Source organism: Otolemur garnettii, unplaced genomic scaffold (assembly GCF_000181295.1).
Source record: "Otolemur garnettii isolate 467f Iridium unplaced genomic scaffold, OtoGar3 scaffold00143, whole genome shotgun sequence".
NCBI lineage: Eukaryota > Metazoa > Chordata > Mammalia > Primates > Galagidae > Otolemur > Otolemur garnettii.
This window is the reverse complement of record NW_003852538.1, coordinates 4268683-4277109: the sequence shown is the minus strand read 5'-3', so window position 1 is coordinate 4277109 and position 8427 is coordinate 4268683.

The following is an 8427-nucleotide window of genomic DNA, read 5'->3' as shown; positions in this document are numbered from 1 at the left end:
CCAAACTTTGTGAAATGAAGACAAGCACTGTTCCACAGACTTGGGAATCTCCGAAAACAACAAACAGGATACTTTCCCCAACAACAACAAAAATACATCTTGGCACATCCTATTCAAACCTGGAAAAAAACAAAGACAAAGAGAAAAGCTTAAATTAAGCCAGAGGGGAGGGGAAGCTTAAGTATATAGGAATGTTACAGCCCAACCAGGCTGGCCATGCAGAGAATAGCTCACAGTGGGACAACGCATTTGCAGTAGAGAGTTTAAGATTGCGGGAGAGCCAACGAATTACTCAGATCCATTTCTCTGAGGCTTTGGGGGAAAGTGTTTATTCAAGACAGTTTGGCGGGCAATTGACTGTGTTTGGGGTGAAACCATAGTAGTGCAGAAATTGTCTTCTTTTGAGAGTCAGTTCCTGGGTGGAAGTCATACAACCAGGTGAGTCAGTTCCTTGGTACAGGCCGCCAGTCTGGGTGGGTCAGCTGATCCACTGGGGTACAGGGCCTGGGAGATATTTCATAAACTAGCCTAAGGTTTTGCAAGGGTGATGTTATCTATGAGAGTAATTAAAAAAGTTACAAATCTTTATGGCCATGACCTTTGTTACTCCTGAGTAGCAATTATAGGAAAGCAAACTAAAGAATAATAGCTGGTTCTTTTTATTATTTTTAACTATTCTTGTGCTTTTACAGAAGTTAGGCCCTTACCATTTTCACTCCTTTAAAATTTGTAAAGGGTAGTTTCACAAAGACCAACAGAAATTAAAGTGGACTTATCAAAAATTAGATGAGAAGTGGGCTTGGTGCCCATAGCTCAGTGGTTATAACACCAGCTGCATACACCAGGGCTGGTGGGATTGTGCCTAGCCAGGCCTGATAAACAACAATGACAACCACAACAAAAAAAATAGCTGGGCATTGTGGTGGGTACCTGTAGACCCAGTTACTCGGGAGGCTGAGGCAAAAGAATCACTTTAGCCCAAGAGTTCAAGGTTACTGTGAGCTATGATGTCATAGCACTCTATGGAGGATGACATAATGAGACTCTGTCTCAAAAAAAAATAAAATAAAATTAGACAAGAAGAAAGTAGGATAAAATAGTGTTAAGAAAGAAAAAACAAAACAAAAAGCACCAACTTATAATAATTTATCTCACATTAAAGCAAGTGGGAAAAATATAAACAAGTACAAATTCTAAGTAAAAAATACATGGGAGTTCCCTGATAATTCTTGTACCTTTTGGAAGTTCAAAATTTGTATCAAGGACTTTAAAACTTAATCAACCTAAAGGGTTATACAAAAAAAAAAAAAAAAAAAAAAAATCCATCTGTCCAACATCTAACCCTGCAGGATTACCCGAAAAGGATTGTAGAAATCTAATTTTTTCCGGGGGATTTTCTTGAAGTAAGGAGGTGGCAAACACTTTAGTTAGAGGTGTAAAATAGGCTTACAATTGGGAGTTTTCTTTACAACTGGGATTATCTATTTCTTGCCATAAATATGTCCTGATATTGTAGACACAGCCTAGGATGTCCTAGGGATGAAACAAAAGGTAACATTTCATTTAAATTCCGTTAATTCTGTCCCATCAAAAGAGAAGGAGAAGAGGAGGAAAATGCAAAGCATTAGTAGGAAAGTTGGGACGTTTCTTCAAATTTAAAGATAAGATATAAATTATTAACATGTCACCACATTTATTTTAGATAACTTTATTTTTATACACAGTCAAAATCCAAATAGCGAGGGTGATTTTCAGGCAAAAAAGCAAGTTAAAATTGTGAATATTTTAAAAGTTTTGCATAAAGGAAAGTTTCTGTAAGTGACAATTCCCATTTTCAATTTATTTTGTTACTGGTTATATAATCATGAACCTGTTGGTGTGAGCCAAAGGAACAATTTATTCATGCAATATAAATTATTCCTAAGCTAGTCCATGCTTCTTCTGCTGCCATCCCTATTAGAGTTAATTTCAGTAATTCATGTATTACTGGGAATCCTATGAGCCTACAAATAATACTGCAATTATCACTTTAAGTTTTCAAAAAACTTTATCGAATCTGACAGCCTCCTACAATTGTACATTAGATTCTAAATATATGTTGATTGTCTTTATCATCGTTTCAGAGGAGGATGACACAGTTAATTGAAGAAATATGATAAGTCCATTAATTACTGCCATTTTCTCAGTTAATAGTTTTTTTTATTAATACATATGTGGTCAGTAAGTGTATTATGAATATCCGTGGAAAAATTAAAATTCTTTCAGAGGAGATACCAGAAATAACACCTATAAAGAAAGCTGGGTTTCTATTTGTTTACAAAGTGACTGTGCATTAATCTTATGAATAAAATTGTTCCCTCACAAGAAATCTCTGTACTAGAGATTACCCCCAAAGTGGCCGTTTTGTACTCACCTTTCTGTTGTGAGCATTTATTACAAAGTCTGGCAAAAAATACTTCCTAGACAAAATAACGTCAGGAAAGAAAAAAGGAAGAAAGAAAGAGAAGAAGAAAAGAAGTTGGTGGAGTGGAAGGGAAGGATTTCTGAGGACAGGTAAACTAAATCTCATTTTTATGGTAGTATTTTAGATGGGTATCATAAATAGTTCTAGATATACTTGGTAAGTAGATTCTTTTAATTCAGAACCATGTAATCTTAAGACTTCATCTTAATTAAAATGAGTTGAAATGTAAAATCCTTTGTTTTTGCAGTTTAATGTATCATATGAAGGATTCAGCTCAAAAAGTCTGAAGGGAAAAGGGCACTAATTGTTTACTTTTACAGAGTTTTCTTGGCTGTTTGGGAGAGGAAGTCAAATATATCAGGGAAGGGGGTGAGTTTGGAAACTTGTCCACCTCTGTCCATTCCCAGACACTTGCTATTGTTAAGTTAAAGTTTAGTGTCTCTGTCTCAGCAGGGGTAAAGTGGAATCCATCCACATTCAATTCCAAATTCTCAAGAGATTATCAAATTGTTTTTAAATTCTGTCAATCTATTTGGAGTGTAAGGTTTTCCCGTCCAGATCTTCATTTGTATTTACCCAAACTCAAGGAGATGAAATATCTCTTAATTTGTTATCATCCATATAGGTTTCATCTTTTATGAAGTTCAAAGATAATTGAGGTCTTTTGTGTCTTTTACACATGTTATTTTACATTTTGATGTAAGGTAATCAACTTGATTACCTTGCTTTTTTTTTTTTTTTTTTGAGGTTTAAGAATTGATCATTTACTTCAATGATTTTCTGTAGGTAACCAGCCCCCATCTGACCTGTGAGTGTCCCCAGTACTCAGCAGAATGAAGAAAATAAAGAAAGACAATACAAACAAAGTAGAATTTATAGAGTGGGCCCAGGAGGTCAACGCCCTTCAGGTGAGAGATGACAAAGACCTTGAATTTTGGATGCACCCGCTTTTTATTATTTCTCTTGATTAAGTAATGGGTGTTTGCAACAACAACAACATACATACATCATCTCTGCGGTTTCACCTGCCCTAATTCTGGATTACCCACCTAATAACCCTTTAGCTATTTTTATTAATTTTGTTTCTTAAGATACTTATCAATCACAAATGGAATTGCAGAAATCAAAGGGAATGTGAGCATGGACTTTGGAGCTAGATGCCTCCCAGTTAATCCTTTGTTTCCTGCAGGGCAGATTAGTTGATGCCTTACTTATCTTCAGGAGCGGGAGGAACAAAGCTGAATCCTCTTATTTCACACACAGAAGAACTAATCTTTCTTGCTCAATGAGTCAGCTGCCTCTGTCGTCCTAAAATGGCTTCCCAAGCCCTTTCAGACCCCAGCCAGGCCCTTGTGGACATTTTCCCTGGGGTCCTTTCTGACTCCAGCTAGGACCTTGCAGACCTTTTCCTGATGTCTTTTGATTATTTGTGCCAAGCTGTCTCATGAAGCCCCCAGTTTAATGTGTTCTTTTTGGAGGCTCATGTCCTCTCTCATTCTCCTGCATACCTGACCCTGATCAGACAAGCTTCTGTACAATCATTCCATTGTTATATCAGTCTAACTCTGTTCCCATAATCCTAACTTCCCTAATGTTCACCACAATTTTCAAACTTTATTTTTGTCTTAAATAAAAATAAATATTAATTAAAGTACCATTATCACAAATTTTCTAATTGTAACTTGATATGTAAATAGTACCTACTTACCATAATTATTTATTTATTAAGCTATATGATATTTAGAAGGCTTTAAAGACTTGGAAATACAAACTTTTAAATGGTCTTTTCACTATTGAATAGTAATTTGTGTTTTGATCAGAACATATGGTTTTGTATACTATATGTTCTGTGGAATCCATAGAAACTTCCTTTGATGATTTGAAAAATTTGAACATGTGGTGAATGGTCCACATATGTTTAAAAAGAATGCATTTTCTCTGTTTTGGTGGTGCACACTTTTAAATATATTTTATAAATCAAGTTTGTCAATTTTTTGCATCTTAATATAAACTGTTTCTAATTTTGAGCATATTCTATTTAAACATCAAACTACTTATGCTTGGATTAGATAGCTTCTTTCACCATTGTGTGATGACCCTCTTTATACTATCAAGTCAATCTAAAAATATAAGTTGCTAAAAATAATATTCTTTCTTCTTTTTTACTATTGCTAATGAAAATTTTCTATCTCCAATTTGTAAACATCCCATCTGATATTTTTTTGTAGTCAAAATACTTTTTTTTCAACTAGAAATGATTCTTAATAGACTCATTTTGTTTACATTTCTATGGTTGCATTTCAACTTATTTCCAGTGTGTATTTTATTAAGACTTATTTTTTGTTTCTTCCCTTTCCCTGTCCTCACCCTGGTGTAAAAATTGCAGCATGGAGTCATTTATTTCTCAGGTTATTGTTAATTTATTACTAAGTGTCTTTAACATCCCATTTTTCTAACCGTGCTGTATTATCACAGAATGGCCTTCCATCTGTTTACTCCCTTTGTCATTTCTTCTGACAGTGACACTAGGCATGCAGAGTGACTCACTTGGGCTTATGGGACTATACTGTGAATGAGATGCAAGAGGAGGCTGGCAAAGTGCCTGTGCACATGCTTATTAGAAGTCTATGAACAAGCAGAGCAAACACTGACTCCATGGCCTAGATGAGTTTACACTGTGACTCCAGGACATGATTTGAACTACAGTGTGTGCTACCAACCCAAGATCTGGCTCTGTCTGGGAACTCAGGTGGGCTCACTGAGTTCCTCTTGCTACTGAGAAACATTTTGCTTCCATGTGAACTAGCCCATGTCATTCTCATGAAAAGATAACAGATCTTGCAGAGTCTCTAATTATTCTAGCAGAAGCTCACACATATGAGGGAGGACTACCTTGACCTGCAGCTTAGTCAGAACAGCCTAGACCAGAAGAACTGCTGTACACATCCATGGAAAAGGAAAACTATTCAGTCTGTCTTATCTATCTTTCCAACAAAATTAAAAAGTCTTAGAATATTGGATCACTTTTAATATGTTCCCTCACTCCATCTTTTTCCATCTTTTCTGTGTGAGTTAAAAAATCATAAAGGTATTTTAATTAATTGTTAACTTAATTAGGCAAAATAGGGTGTCGCCTGTGGCTCAGTGGATAAGCACTGGCCCCGTATATCAAGGGTGGCAGGTTCACACCCAGCCATGGCCAAACTGCAACAACAATAATACAAAGTAGATTTACTTAAAATAAAATGGTAAAAAAAAAAAAAATTAGGTAAAATATTTTTTAAAATATTGCTCACCTTTTCTTCTTACATCCCACTCCTTCTCTGAGGGAAGTCTTAATTTTTCCTAAAGAACAAATTCTAGTGTTTCTCATAATGGTGATCTGGGGGATGGATACTCACATATTTATTTTTATCTCACTATTGGAGAAAAATTATATAATTGTTTTATTATAAATAGAAATAATTTTATTATAAATTTTTTATATTATAATATTTTTATATTATAATATTTTTATTGTAATAGTTTCTTTATTTTATCTTTTTATAAATAGAAATAATTATATGTAATTCATTATATGTAATATATTACATAATTTTATGTATATGCAAAATTTATTATATATAATTAATACCATATATACTGTGGAAAATATAAAGTTTTATCTCCAATAATATGTACTTACTGAATATAATAAATCATATACAATGATATAAATACATAAATTATATAATGTAATGATATAAATATGTAAATAAAATTATATATATATCTATATATTAAATTACTTTATCCATGTCCTTTTGCCTAGGGGTGTGTCCTACTCTATGGAGTCAATGGGCAAGCAGTGCAGGGAGAGCTGTGGGCAGGAAGCATATGATCCAGCACCCAGGTCCACTGCAGGATCCTTAGAGGACAGATCTGAGCCCCATTCTCTGTGGAAGACTTGGCCTGGCAGCTCACCCATCTCTCTTGGCAGCGGAGGGTAAAGAAGTGGAAGATGAGAACAAAAGTCTGGAAAGGCTTGAGCTCCAGTTTCTGTGGAAGGTCCAATGTGAGGGAAAGTGGTTCGACAGTGATGGGCAGGGCAGGAGAAGGGGAGGAAAGGGTCTGATTCAGGGAAAGCTTGGTTGTCTATGTCCCTCCAGAGGCAGCCCACCTAGAATGTCCATGTTCTGGGGTCATGAAGATCCCCTAGGACTCATTAGCCCCTTGAGGCTCTCACAGTATGGGCTGGAATTGGAAAATGTTTGTGTAAGAATGAGGAAGATGAAGACTGAAGGGGTGAACCCCCTGGGGAGGATAAAGGTGGGTGGAGAAGCAACATGGCATCTGCTAGGTTGGCTCCTGTCTGTGTATTGGGAAGTAACCCTGACGACATTGGCAGCCTAGTACTTTGTCCTCAAGAAGCTGTTCACTGGCCCCTGCAGTTCTGGGGCTTGTCAGGGTAGAAAAGCTCTCCAGAAATCCAGGAGCACAGTGACTGCCAGAGATGTGGGGGAAGGAGAAACAAACTACCCACCTGTCCTTCTTGCTGGACTCCAGGCCCTGGGGGCAGATGGTTATCCTGCTCCTCCATGTTCTGCTGTCCTTGTGTCTTTTTACATTATTATTATTCATTTAAGTCAAACATAAGTTTATACAAGTATATGTATATACATATAAATGTATAACCAAATATGCATAAATATATTATATATTATTATATATATGCATATATTATATTTGTATATGTATCTATATAAATGCATAACTAAAAATGTTGATACTATTTTGATCAAACTGTTATCTGTTAGATCAATTATAAATAAGACGCAAAAGTTTTCATTTTACTTTCACTTATTGTTTTTTCTGATGTTCCTCCTTTGCAAAGGTCTGATTTTTGGACCTATATCATTTTCTTTCTTTCTAAAGAAATGTTAACATTTCCTGCAAGCCAGATGAACTGGAAAATAATTCCCTCAATTTTTGTCTGTATAAGAAGTTCTTCATTATACTTCACTTCTGAAGAATAATTTGGCAAGGTAAGGAAGGATTGGTGGGATTTTTTTTCCTCATTAACACTTAAAATTTTTATTCCACTATCTTCTTGCATAGTTTCTGAGGAGAAGTCAGTTATAATTATTATGTTTGCTTTTTTATAGGTAAGATATTCCCCCCCTTTGGCTTCTATCAAAATTTTTTCTTTATGTTTAACTTTTTGTAGTTTCAGCATGGTATGCCTGGCTGTACTTTGTTCTGGCATTGATCTTTCTTGGTGTCCCCTACTCTTCCTGTATATGTTTTGGTGTTTGACATTAATTTGGGGGAAATTCTCAGTTATTACCATTTCAAATATTCTAATCTTTTCTCTCTTTCTTCTCTTCCTGGTACTTCCATTACTCATATGTTACATTATTTTTCTTGATTTCACAGTTTTGGGGAAGTCTGTTTTTTTGTTTTGTTTTGTTTTAATCTTTGTTTAGTAAGTTTTATTGACATATGCTCAAGCCCAGAGATTTTTTTCTTAGCCATATCCACTTGACTAATGAGCCCATGAGAGGCATCGCTCATTTCAAATACAGTGTTTTTCATTTGTAGACTTCTTTCTAATTTTCCCTTCTTCCCTTAGACAGAGCAGGATGGCTAGAAAGGGCGTGCAATTGAGTATTTCCTTTCCCCCAGGTCAGTAAGGCTCTGAATAAAAACAACAACAACAACAACAACAACAACAAGACAATAAATTCATCTCAGGTAAAATAGTTTCTCTTGGGGCAGGCCTTGTTAAGTAGAAAATACAAAAAAAAAAAAAAAACTTCCTTTTTTAATTGTTTCTTTTTCCTTTTTCCCCTTTTGTTGGTTTTTTTTTTTTTTCATATTCACTGTGACAATCTGTCAAGTTTCTGGAGGTAAAACTCTTGAAAGTGTGAGATCCCCCTTATGAATGAGTCCTCCTTGAGTTACCAACTTTGATGTTTGTCCAC